The sequence below is a fragment of the Eulemur rufifrons genome, chromosome 6, assembly GCF_041146395.1.
Source record: "Eulemur rufifrons isolate Redbay chromosome 6, OSU_ERuf_1, whole genome shotgun sequence".
Lineage (NCBI taxonomy): Eukaryota > Metazoa > Chordata > Mammalia > Primates > Lemuridae > Eulemur > Eulemur rufifrons.
The window spans coordinates 46,782,384-46,796,049 of record NC_090988.1 but is presented as its reverse complement, the minus strand read 5'-3'; positions in this window follow the sequence as shown (position 1 = coordinate 46,796,049).

The following is a 13,666-nucleotide window of genomic DNA, read 5'->3' as shown; positions in this document are numbered from 1 at the left end:
TATATTCTCCAGTGAGTGATTGTGGACAAAAGATAATCCAGTTCTTGTTGAAAGGCATTGGAAATAACTGAGATTCAGAGGCCCACACAAATTAGGATGGGATTCAGAGGAAATACTCTGTTTCAGAGGGTAAGATAATTGGACAAGCACTTCAGTAAAGATAAATGCAAGTAGTAAAGATAGTGTAACACCAGAAAGTAGTGGATTCTGCAACTTAAAGAGAAACCAACTGCAAATATGTATCACAATGTCTCAGGATGCTGGTCTGGGGGGCTTGCCAGATTAAACAAATAAAAATACAGGATGCTCAGGTCATTTGATTTTCATATAAGCAACAAATAATATTTTTAATATAACTATGCATGGTATGTACTTATATTAAAAAAGGTGTTTTCTTAAATCTGAGATTCAAATTTAACTGGGTATCCTGTATATTTCCTGGCAAACCTGTGTTTGGATTTAACTCAAAAAACACACTGAACGGTATTGCTTCTGTACAGGAATTTCTTTCCAGCATTTCTTGGGAAATGTATACATTTTTCTGCATCCCTAGAAGGATTAAGTCAAGAAATTGGAAAAGTGGGAAAAATCATTACAATAATTATGTGAAAATTAAAGCATAACAAGGAGCATGGAGACATTTATCTGTCTGAATGGATACTTTAAAGTCAGGTAAAAAGTATGAGCCAGAAATCTTAACATTAGAAGTGGAAGGTCAAAGTCAACAGCTCTGGAAATAGGACAGGAGTACATAGGAAAAGCTGATGTGTCATAAATGAGTGTCTGTAGTCCTGTCTGCTCCTAATCATGAATCATTCTTAAAAATAAAATAAATATTAATAACTTTTATGCATAACTTGTCTTATACAAATCCTATAAATGATGCTTCAAGAAAAAAGTCAAAGTTTTAGAAGAGTAATATGTCATGATCTTGGCTTCTTTACCACATGATTCTGTGTATGTAGTGCCATTTATCTGGCTAGGAGAATTAAATGTCACATTTTTCAAATACTACCTAATGTTTGCAGGTGCTTTCCAGTGTTTGCAAATTTGTTATAGGCTGCAGTTTCTTGTAAATACAATTATCCACCTATTCATAATAATGACTAAAGAGTCTCCAAGATGGTCTCCAATGGTTCCTGTCTCAGTATATACATCTTTGTGTAGTGCCATCTGACAACATCCTGTGTAAGACAGTATGGCAGAGTGGTAGTATGTCATTTCCAAGTTAGTTACAAAAAGAACTGCAACTTTTCTCCCTCTCTTTTTCTCCACCCCTCTTCTCTCTCTCCTCAACACTACATCTGGGGGAAAGCCATATTGTGAACAACTCTATGGAGAAACTCATGTGGCCAGGAACTGAAGCCTACTGTCAACAGCCATGGAAGTGAGTTTGGGAGCAGATCTTCCATATCCAGTTAAATTTTCAGAGACTATAGCTCCAACAAATAGCTTGTCTCGAACTTAAAGACCCTGTGGCCAAAACATTCCTGAATTCCTAACCTTCAGAAGCTATATGAGATTAAAAAAAAAAGTTTGTTGGTTTATGTTACTAAATTGTCTTGGGATGATTTGTTACATAGCAATATAGAATTAATGTAAAATATGAAACACGTTGAAAGTCTTTTAAAAATAACATGATTTTGAGAATTTAAAACTATAAGAAATTCTGGGTTTTCTCATTTTAAAATTTCAAAGATTACTATCTGTCAGGAAATCCACCAATGGAAAATGGAAGACTTGTATGGCTAATATATTTTCTGACCTGCTGAGAACTGTATTAGGAACCGATGGTCTGCATGATGTGTGAGTTTAAATGTGGAAAATAGAGATGAGGTTCTTAAAAGAGTCAGATAAACTCAATTGGTTATTTCTTTCTCTAGACTCAGTATCTTCTCATATTTCAACTAAATTTGATGCATACATCTTTAAAATTCTTAATAATAACCGAATTTCACTTCTTTTATGAGTGGGACTTTCTTAGCATTTTTATTTCCATATGATACCTCCAGATCCTGGGGTGCTGCCTCTTGAATATCCACATTCCAGGATCCTTCTCAAGGCTCCTAACAGGTCTAATAGAGTCTACTGGTCCAGACATCATGGAAAGAAACTCAAGGGCTTTGAAGAATGATCATTTGTTTAAATTGAGGCTCTAACATTTATTATTTGTGCCACTTCTCACTTCTGGTTTTTAGCTCTTTCATCTGTTAAATGGGACTAATCATGCTTATTTTATGGGCTATTTGAGAACAGAAAAAAAATAAGTAAAACATCTGGCAAACAGTAGGTGCCAATAGAGAATCTCAAATAGTATTATATCATTTAGTTTTTATAGACAGTGCTCTGTGAAGTTAGTAAGGGAGATTTTTGTTTTGAATGTAGTATTTAAGCATTTTACACATCATTTTCACAAACTAAGCAAACCAGTGTTCAGGTTAAGACACAGAATAGTTCCACCATCCCAGAAAGCCTTGCCACTGATGTTCTCCTTTAATCATAAATCACATCCTCACCGAGAGTAACCCTTAATCATGATTTCTAAGATGTTGATTAACTTTGTCTGTTTTTGAACTTTATGTCAGTGAAATCATATAGTACATCCTCTTTGGGATCTAGCTTCATTTGCTGCATAGTATTCCATTCTGTTAATGCACCACAATTTTTTTTATCCATTCTAATTTTGATAAGTATCAGTAGTTTACTTTGGAGAAGGTGAGTATTATGAACATAGATGAATATGGCTACATGTTTTTGTTGGGTACTGTGGTAGCTGAGTAATGGTCCCCAAATATGCCCACTTTCTAATTCACAAAACCTGTGCATATGTTCCCTTACATAACCAAAGAGATATAATTAAATTAAAGACTTTGAGACTGGGAAATTATCCTGGATTACCCAGGTGGGCTCAATCTAATCACATGAGTCCTTAAAACGAAAAAAACCCTTTCCTGCTTCCATCTGTGTGTGGTTTGTGTGTGTGTGCGTGTGTGCGCCTGCACTGAGAGAGAGCTAGAAAGGGTGGGAGAAGTCCAAGATTGCTGGCTTTAATGATGAAGGAAGCAGGCCATGAGCAGGGAATACAGGAGCTGGAAAGGGCATAGAAACAGAGCCTAACCTAAACCCTCCAGAAAGAAACCCAAATCACCTCGATTTTAGCCCAGTGAGACTTGTTCAGACTTTTGACCTAAAGAATTGTAGAATAATAAAATTATGTTCTTTAATCTACTAAATTTATAGTAATTTGTTACAGAAGCAATGGAAAACTAGTGGAGATACATCCCCAGGGATGAAATTGCTGGGCCATGGGGAAAACATATACTTGCTTTTATTAGAAACTGTCAAATAGTTTCCAAAGTGGTTTTTACAATTTACACTTCCAGTAAGAGGGCATTACAGGTCTAGTTCCTCCACATCCTCCTAAATATTTGGAAATTTCTTTCTTCATTTTGGCCCTTTTGGTGAAGTCATATTGTGATTGTATTTTACATTTCTCTAATAATTAATGAAGTTGGACACCTTTGGGATATATGGGCAAATGGGCATCCTATCTTGTGATGTAACTGGTAAGTTGCCTATTTTTTATGTATTTTCTGTCCTCAATTCTAAGAGATTTTTTAATATACTCTGCACATAAGTCACTTTTCAAACAAATTATTGTAAATATCTTCACATATTTTATAGTCTGTCAGTTTTTTTTTTTCACTCTTTTAATGGTGTCTTTTGATGAGAACAGTAACAACAAAAAGATTAAAAGCTTCTTAACCTCTTAGTGGACTATTTAAGAAATCTTTGCCTATTCCAAAGTCATAAAGATTTTTCTCCTATAATTTCTTCTAAATCCTTTACATTTTTTCTTTTAATTTAGTCTGCAATCCATCTATAAGACAAAAGCTTTTAATTTTCTATTACAAATAAGAAAAGTCAAGTGACGTATGTAGGTTTCAACATCAGACATAAGGTGAGAGATGAGCTTGAATTCTAACCATCTGCCTTTCCTGTCTACAAATACTGCTTTATCTACTGACCTCATAACATCTTCTCTGATATTATAATACAAGATCAAATTGATCTCTTTTTCCTTTAGTCTCTGCAATTCTTAATATTATTCATGAAATGCATCTTCTAATAATTTTGGCTATTGTATACATTTGTATATATTGCCTCCCCTGCTGGATTGCTAGCCCCTTTGGATCCATGGCTGCCTCATTATTCACCATTATGGGTTTCAGAGAGTTAGCCCAGCACATAACTGGTGGTGCTTATTACACGGTCATAAAAATAAAGTATGAGATACCATTCATTTCTATGTTTTACACTTATATTTTTAATTAAAACAATAACTTGCTATAGGATTCAAGAAAGTTATTTAAAAAAAACAAAAACTTTACTGTAAATTACAGTTCTCTGGCATAAAAAAACTACCTAAGAAAACAAAAAATATATAAAATTAAAAATGGATGTTTTTAAGCGGTATATAGCCATGAGAATAATATGTGTGTTAACATTTCACAGTTTTCTGTTCTCAGAAGGTACATTCTCAGTTACTCGTACTTAAATTAAAAGGCATATCAAGTTAATGGAGCCTGATATCTTTAGCTACATTTTATGCTGTCAGCATTTTTAGTCTGCAATTCCTTAACATATTCAGGCCACCTTCAGAGAGACATTTGTGTTGGCTGAAATTGCCTTCCTGTGTATTCTTTCTCACTGGCTCTTTTTAAAACTTATATTAAGATGTGTTCCCCTGGTTTCTAGTACCTTTATTTTTTCTGGTCCCTATATTACTACTTTCATAACTACATAGTTTAACAATATTTCTAAAGTATTTTTTTGTTTGTTTTATTTCAGTGTATTACAGGGGTACAAAGGTTTAGGTTACATACATTGCCTTTGCCTGCCTGAGTCAGAGCTTCAAGTGTGTCCATCCCCCAGACAGTGTGCACCGCACCCATTAGGTGCGAATATACCCATCCCTCCTCCCCTCTCCCACCTGCCCAACACCTGATGAATATTACTACTATATGTACACAAAAGTGTGGATCAGTTAATACCAATTTGATGTGAGTACATATGGTGCTTGTTTTTCCATTCTTGTGATACTTCACTTGGTAGAAGGGGCTCCAGCTCTATCCAGGATAATACAAGAGGTGCTAAATTACCATTGTTTTTGTGGCTGAGTAGTACTCCATGGTATACATATACCACATTATATTAATCCACTCATGTATTGATGGGCACTTGGATTGTTTCCACATCTTTGCAATTGTGAATTGTGCTACTACAAACATTCTAGTGCAGATGCTTTTTTTATAGAATGTCTTTTTTTCCTTTGGGTAGATGCCCAGTAGTGGGATTCCTGGATCAAATGGTAGTTATACCTCTAGCTCTTTGAGGTATCTCCATATTACTTTCCACTGAGGTTGTACCAGTTTGCAGTCCCACCAGCAGTATATGAGTGTTCCTATCTCTCAGCATCCACACCAACATTTGTTGTTTTGGGACTTTTTGATAAAAGCCATTCTCACTGGAGTTAAGTGATACCTCATGGTAGTTTTGATTTGTATTCCTCTGATGATTAGAGATGTTAAGCATTTTTTCATATATTTCTTGGCCATTAGTCTGTCTTCTTTTGAAAAGTTTCTGTTCATGTCCTTTGCCCACTTTTTAATGGGGTTTTCCCAGTGTTTTCTTCTAGAATTCTTATATCTTCTTACCTTAGGTTTAAGTCTGTTGCCGACTGTGAGTTGATTTTTGTGAGAGGTGAGAGCTATGGATCCTGTTTCAGTCTTGTACATGTGTCTATCCAATTTCCCCAGCACAGTTTATTGAATAAGGATTCTTTTCCCCAGTGTATGTTTTTGTCTGCTTTCTCAAAGATCAGATCAGTATGTGAGCATAGTTTTATATATGGGTTCTCAGTTCTGTTCCATTGGTCTATGTCTCTGTTCTTGTGCCAGTATCATGCTGTTTGAGTTACTATAGCCTTGTGGTATAGCTTGTAGCATAGAAAGAGCAAAAAATTTGAAGTGAGGTAGGCTTGTATTAAAAGTTCAGCTTGCCACTTACTAGTTTATGTCCTTGGACAACATGACTTAAACTGTTTCTTTATTTTTTAAATGAAAGAGTGTTTGTGTGTGTGTGTGTGTGTGTGTGTGTGTTAATATACAACAAAATATAGCATTATTATGAGGATCAAAAAAAGTTTATAATGCAAAATATTTAGTACAATGCCTGTAGAATAATACTAGGTCTTCAATAAATGTTAGTTCCCTTTTCCTTCCTGGGGAAACAAAGTTTAAAGGTAGACTGAGTATTCTAAATAACATACATTATAAAAATATTTAGGAGACTAATAGGAAACAAATGAGAATTCTTGAGAAACAGATTAATTTGATCAAATTTGAGGACAGAAACATTGCTCTGGTGACAATGTTGGATAAAGATGAAAAAATAAAATTTTTATGGACCAACCAGGTACTATTAGATGGGTAAAGAAATGGGATTGTTGGGGCAAAGGTGATGTGGAGAATGCATGTGCTGCTTATATGTGTTATAATCCAAATGATCACTGTTAAAACCTTTTCCTGACTGAAAGAATTTTGAGGACTAGATATGGACTGGTGGTGGAGGCAGTTTCTCATCCCCCAAGTAAGGATCTACTCAAGACCAGACACAGTAAAGGCACAAAGTGGAGTTACTCTCTTACCTTAGTACTCGAAGTAAGAAATTACAAAGTCCTAAAATAGAACAATTACTGTGGGACAAAAACCTGTAAGAGACAAAAGCCTATAAGAACAAAGTAATATATACCTAAAGATATTACTTGTTTTAAAATTTGAATATTATAAAAAGAATTTCATTGAAAATTTTTAGAAAGACTGAGCTATTAGAAGTATCTCCTTACATAAAGAATTAATCCAAATTGCATCTTTTGTTTACATCCTGATACCCAAGTATTAGAGGCACCTAGGTATCCAAAAATATGTATATATAGTTTCAAAAATATATTTAAATATATATATTTATGTGAACATAAATTGTATATGTTTTAAATTCTAGAAAATCATTTACTTTTGTTATCATCATTTTTTTACTGTGAATATTGTTTTCAGTTTTTCTGATGAGCATTGGCAGTATTGCTCTACTAACCTCTCAAAAGAACAAAGCAGATGCAGTAATGGATTTTCATGGAGAGTTGCATGATGCTATAATTATGAAAAGATTGCTGTTGATTCATAAAAGCAAGTTTAGAGTTGGCTTAAGGGATGAAATTCAGGTCCTGGTCATGTAAGGTCATTTGAGAGCTGATTTCACACGCTGAGACGAGCTGTATTTTTTGGCCAAAAGCCAATTCAGTTCTTGCTAGTATTTTCTGAAATGTATTCCTGTACTTTATAAATAACTACCATATACCTAAAACTAACTTTGTATAAATCACCGTATATACATTATGTATAATTCGTATTCGTATGTATATACATTGCTCAAGATAACTACTATATTACAACATATTTCTTGCAGATGGATAAATAAATGCATAGACATTAAAAAACTTGACCACATTCATAGTTAATATGTATTAAATGAGTGCTTTCAAACTTGCTCTTTTTCACTCATAGGCCATGATCTTTTGATATATCACATGAAAAGTTTTGCTTTATTACTCATAAACATGCTTGTGATATCAATGTCATAGTTTTTTTGTGTAGACAAAGGTACAAGGATCCATGGGCAGTAGACACTGACATCATCCATTTTCACTGGATGTACAAACAGTTTTTTTTTCTTTAATAGAATTTCAGCATATAATGAGGCAATGTTAGAATATTCATACTCTATGGCTCAGAAAGTCCACATATTGGAATAATTCTAAGGAAATAATCAAATATGAAAACAAAGACTAGCATACAAGATTTTAAAAGCCAGTATTATACATAAATCTGAAAATTAGAAGACAAGATAATTTTCCTATGCCACCAAAAATGAGGTGATTTGTTCTAGAACACATCTGTATATTAGCATAAACATTAAAAATAATATTTACAATTAATATACAATGAAGTAGTTATATAACATTAAGCAAAAAGAAATTGGAGGTAAAACTGTATATATGAGATAATAAAAATTTTATATAATACGTCTATCTATATCTTTGTATAAGTGTCTACCTATCCATTCATCTACCTATTGCAAATATTAATGGTGTTTGTTAAAGATGATGAGATACTTTTTCTTTTTTATTAAATTTGTTTATTGTTTAATCTTTCTGCCATAAACTTATACTGTTTTTAGCTTTAAAAAAAATCTACACTGCTTTTAAAATTAATAGTATTTTGTGTAGTATGCCAAATAGCCTTTCTTTTCATAGTTTTAGGTTTTTAGAGCCAAGACCTAGCTCAGATTTAGTGAAAGCAGAAAATCTCTTATCCTTATTCAGGCAAGACAGTGAGAAGCATACAGGAGTAGGTGTGAAGCTGAAAGAGATTTGTAGGGGGAAAAAATGGCAGTAGTTGGTAGAAATATTATTTGCTTTGAATAGACAGATCTTCCTAGAGAAACAGGGAGAAGAGGCTGTTTTTAGATACTTATTCTATGACTAAGTTAGCATTATGTATATTGTGTTAGCCCAATAAAAAAAAAGAATAATTGAGCCCTGTGTATTTTAACTGTGCTGAGAATGGTTGCCATAAATGAAATGCTTATTTAAAAATTTGATAAATCCTGTTTTCCATTTTTATTAGTCAGAAGTACTAGTTGTAGCACTAATCTAAAATACGCTGTGCTTACTTTATATACATACATAAAGTGTTGAATATCTTAATTAGTGTGCAATGTATAAAGGTATTTTAACTCTTAAATAGAGTAATAAAAATGGGAAATAAACTTTCCTTGGTAAAAGCCTCATAATATTTTAGTAAATAAAATTCCTGGCATGAGGTACCAGAAAAATTTACTTTATGCTAAATTTCACATTACGATAAATTGTGGACAATGTTTTAGTGAGGTGTCAGCACTATCTCAAAGAAAGGAATATATTCATCTATGTGCTACAGCCAGCTCATACCTCCAAAGAGACAATTGTTATATTTTCAGGAATTTAGGGATGTGATTGATAAACATAGCCATAATTAAAAACTATTTTTTTTATTTCAGTATATTACGGGGGTAGAAATGTTGAGGTTACATATATTGCCTTTGCCCTACCCAAATCAGAGTTTCAAGGGTGTCCATCCTCAAGACAGTGTACACCACACCCATTAGGTGTGAATATACCCATCCCCCCTACCCCCTCCCACCTGCCCAACATGAAATGAATGTTATTACTATATGTGTACATAAGTGTTGATAAGTTAATACCAATTTGATGGTGAATATATATAGTGCTTGCTTTTCCATTCTTGTGATAGACTTACAATCAAATAAATTATGATAAAACAAATTAATAAGTAATCAAAATTCATACTGCTTAGTTATTACCATATTCTAGTCTTATCTATAATCTTGAAATCATTTGCATTTATCATATCTGTATTGTGGAAATTTTAAGTAATGGTGTGCTACTGCAAATCTCTTTCCAACTCCAGTAATGTCACATTGGTAGCTTGAAATTGATAATGGTGGGAGTATTTAGACTATGGAAATAAATTGGCAAATGCTAAAGCAGAACTTCCATTTTTATTACCTTCCTTGGAAATCTAGTTGTAAATATTTACCAGCACTCCATTGAATATAATATTTCCTCATGACTTCCTTTTTTCCCCCAGATATGTCCAAATAAAATATGCTATATTTGGATATATTTGGATGTCATCCATTTTTCTTTACTACACATCATTAAAAATTAAAATGATATACATCACAATCTATACAGTATTTATTGATTGCCCTTATAATACATAATGTCATCAGTAATATTGATGCAATAGGGGATATAAAGATAAATAAAATGTAGCCCTTGTCTTTATGGTGGGGGGAGGGAGAATAGTTAAATATTCAAATACACTACATTTTGTATTGAAGATAATACATATCTATATAATACAGCTTAATTTTTTAAAGTTCATAAAAAATCTCCTGTTTAATTCTCACAACAACCCTGAAAAGTAGACAATTAAGTTGGTATTGTGCCCACTTAAGAGATGAGAAATCTAAGACATGCCCAAGGTCATAGAGCCAGGACATTGAGAGATAAAATAAAATCCAATATCCAACTCCTTTAAATTTGAGTCCTGTGTTATTTGTGCTCTCCTCTACTGCCATAAAAAGAGAGGGGGAAAAAGCTTCCAAATTCCATCTACAGGACTCAGTGAAATTGTACCTGGAGACAGTGAGCTCTTCTAAAAAAAACCTCAAATGCCTATTATGGCAACCTCAAAGTTATTGGTCTATTTTATGAAGCATAATCATACAGTGAGTCTCTCCCTTAGGATTCTTATTCAACCCATAAAGCACTATATAATATTACACTTGAGACGACAGCCAGGACAGGTGGATTGATAGAAGACACACACGCTGCTACCCTTGAATCCATGCTTCCAAGGCTTGCAACATCGATGGACACAAGTAGTTTTCAGTTCAAAATGAAAAGCTATAACATGAAAAGCATTCTTTCAAAAGACAAGACTACTAAAAGAGACAAGACTCATCTAATGGGGGTAGAGGATCATGCAGGCTTTAAGTGAATGAAAAGAATTTCAGGAAAAAATAATATTTGAAAAGCCAAAAAGTGTGTCAGATTGATGATTTGGAATTGGATAAGGAGAATAAGTCACTTAAAAAAATTGAATCCTTCTGTGTTTTTATTTTTAAGAATGTTCGGTAACTTTCTGTAAAAATGATATATTCAAGGTGCAAAAAAGCATAGTTACTAAGTTAGTCTCAGACAAAATAACTCCAAATAAATCTGAGATAATTTGATATGAATTGATAAATATCACCATAGGATAAAAGCAGGAAATGGAAGATTCATAATAACAGACAAACAAAGTCACTGTTGTTGTTATGTCTACTCTTGATTTCTTTATGCAATCATTATTTAAAACTTTGGGAATTCTCTGTTCCTTCTCATTAAAATCAATAAAAGAAGTGCAATTTAAATAGCTTCATCTCAGGTTTTAATTTAGATACTACATTAGATAGAATATACTTTATGAGGATTAAAGGAAATTAAAATATGTCATCTGTGGAGACAAATGGAAAAATCTATTAGTGTAAAAATTAATGTAAATAGAAGTAAAATTTTCACCAAAAGTAAGAAGTCACAAAATTTCAGAAAGGTATACCATGAAGGACCAGTCTGTGCACATAAATACAATAAAAGTAACACCTTTTCCCTCTCAAATATTTATAATCTCTGCTTCTGTGGGTGTAGACATTCTGCAAATGAAATACATCATCATCCTGAAAAGCCTTTTGCACACTTTACATTTTATTGATCAGAGGCTAGATATAATTCACTGAAAATATGAAAATATAATGGAGTTACTTTGTTGATGGCATGAATGAAATTATATATTTATAGTATATCATGATGTTTTATATATATATATATATATATATATCAACTAGGTATTTGTCTTTATACAGTTACATATTTATAAATGTAAATTATTTATATAATGTGGATATTTAGAATGATTGCCTGTTCCTTCTTTTAAAAACCATACTGAAACAATGAACTATAAACATACCTTCCCATAAACATAGTACTTAAACTGCTTCTTTTGAAAATCATGTCAGTTCTCCAGTTCCGTCAACCATACACAATGTGTTAGTGGAATAACAAAAGCCTCAGGAAAGTTAAATAGCATTAGTTTCATTTACTATAAAGAATGAACTCTGCCAAACATCTCTTTCAATATCTAGTAGATGAGACAATCTTTAAATTGTCTGACACCATTCTTACAAGAGTCTATGAAATTCAGAGTTGGGGAAGGTGGGAGGGAAAAGATAGCCATACTGCAGCTTGACTGCTAAATGGACTTGAACTCCAATTTTCTTCTTGCAAAAAATATCATTAGAACATTTCAAATGGTAAGAAACCCAATATTACTTCATGATTGTTTTTAATTATCTTTTTCCTCCTCAAAATGCTAATAAAATGATTTTGCATTTGCATATCCTTAATGATGTTTCAACCATCCGTTGTGAAAATAGGTAATTTGCAACCTTTATTCAACATATTCAGAAGTGAACTGTTTATGAATTCTGATGTTTATTAGATAATTGAGTAATTAAATCTGTTTTAGAGCTAAATTAGTTAAGCATGCCCCATAGACTCCATTTTTATTCTACTTCAATTCTAAAAGTCTTCCATGTTCCCTACTGTAAAACTCTGAATAAGAAACCCTTATCCGTGAAGAGCTGAAAATTCCCACAATATTTATAAATGTATTTCTCCTATTTTTCTAAAATCCTACAGATATTTACAACAGTAGTAAATCATCACAGGACTTTTCACATGACCTGCTTTTATCAAGTATCCATGCATGGGATTACAATAGTCTGAAAGCAATTAAACATCACTTTCTCCTAGGCAATTCCTCCAAAAGATTCTGGCTCATTGTTTAGAAATACTTATAGCTAGTCTTCAAAACACACACAAAAATTATGGCAATTATTGTGATTATGTAAGATATTTAGGAAAGTAAGAATTTGAGAATCTTTGAAGAAATCACTGACTCAAAATATTCTGGGTTTCTTTGCTCCTGTTTTTACGGTATGTAGCATTCCATATTTCTACAAGTGTTAATGGGAATTTGTTAGTCTTCAATAACTAATTCCATATTGAAACAAATTTAATTATCCAATACACAGCTGGTTTTCTAAACTGTCCACACTGAATTTGCTGAATAAATGTTATAAATGAATTATATTTATGAGGGAAGATTGAAATATTTAAAAATGCAAATGCAAACCTCTCCTCTTAAGAAGAGAAAAAGTGGAACCAGAAACAATGATAGAGTGTTTTAAAGATTTTCTGCTGGAATTTTGCTGATTGCACCAATGACATCAAGGGACATCCCTAATATCTGTCTGTCACTTGATCCCAGTCTTTTCTTGCAGACCAGTTGAAACAATTTATGTGTAGAGAAGATGTAAAGTGTTCTCTGATTACTGTAAGTAACTTCAGTATCACATCAAAAGCTCATCTGGGGCTTTGAATCCTCCTAAAATTAGACAAGTATCTGCATTTTCTAATAGTATTAGGATTTAAATGTTATAAATTCTCTTCTAGCAATACCATTTCCCCACCAAATACATTGTCATAATAAATTCAGTCATTATAATCTGTTTAGTCAGTTAATGTTCTAGTATTTATATTTGCTGATAGATATTGGGAAGAAATATTTTTAAAGGACTCCATGTGGAATTAGATCCTGGGAAAATACAGGTAGTATGTTCACTCCAGATCATTTTTAATGACAAAATGTGAAAAACAAGTGCATGATAAACCATAGGTCCTGGGTATTCTTTGATAATAAAATTGATTGCTTCAATTGGTATGTAAGTTTTAGTTTTTTTTTGTCTTTATTTTTAATTTCATTTATAATTAATATTATTTTTTCCACTTATTGGTTACTACTAGATCTGCACATTTTATAATTAGTTGAAAGTGTGTGAAACTTTTAAAATGCTCACCATAAGGTAAGCAGAGCTGGTT